The sequence below is a fragment of the Propithecus coquereli genome, unplaced genomic scaffold (genome assembly GCF_000956105.1).
Source record: "Propithecus coquereli isolate 6110/MARCELLA unplaced genomic scaffold, Pcoq_1.0 Scaffold605, whole genome shotgun sequence".
Lineage (NCBI taxonomy): Eukaryota > Metazoa > Chordata > Mammalia > Primates > Indriidae > Propithecus > Propithecus coquereli.
In genome coordinates, this window is record NW_012152008.1 from 148,004 (window position 1) to 148,685 (window position 682).

Here is a 682-nt window from a genome sequence, read left to right on the forward strand (position 1 = left end):
CAGTGCCTGGCACAGGGCGCCACCGATAAACATTTGCTGAATGAATGAGTCTGAATGCATGCATGAAAAACGCCATGGTCACGAGGACTTTTATTCGATTCTGCGAAGCAAATCTCACGAGGGTCACTGACAAACCGCTGGTGTCCAGAAGAGGGCGACATGCGCCAGTCCCGAAGAACTGGCGCTCGCTCGCTCGGCCCCAAGCAGGCGGCTTCGGGAAGGCACACCGGGTGCAGGTAAGTGTTCCGGCCCTGGCTGGTTCTCATCAACAGCAGCCTTTCTCCGAAATGTCACTCACTTGGTCTCTTAAGGTCACGTTCTGTCACGTCGAGAGTCGCCTTAAAGGTCCGACTTTCCCCAGATATAAAACGGGAGGGTTGCAGCGGCAGCTCTTTAAAGCCCCTTTCGACCTTGCGAGTCCGTGATTTTCCCCGGTAGCCCGGCGGGTTTGCTGTGGTCCCCATAGGTACGCGGTAACTGCTCGCCGCCGCCACTAGGCGGCGCTGCCGGCCTTCTTCCCAGAGGTCTGTGTCTGTGTCTGTTTTTAAAGAAGGACTGACACTGTACTTTTAACTTTTTTTTTTTTTTTTTGAAAAGTTACCATTGGTGTTATTCCCCCCCCCCCATTATTGCCTAAGTAATCTCTGTTTTTCTGGAAATTAAATTAAAATAATAGCTAATA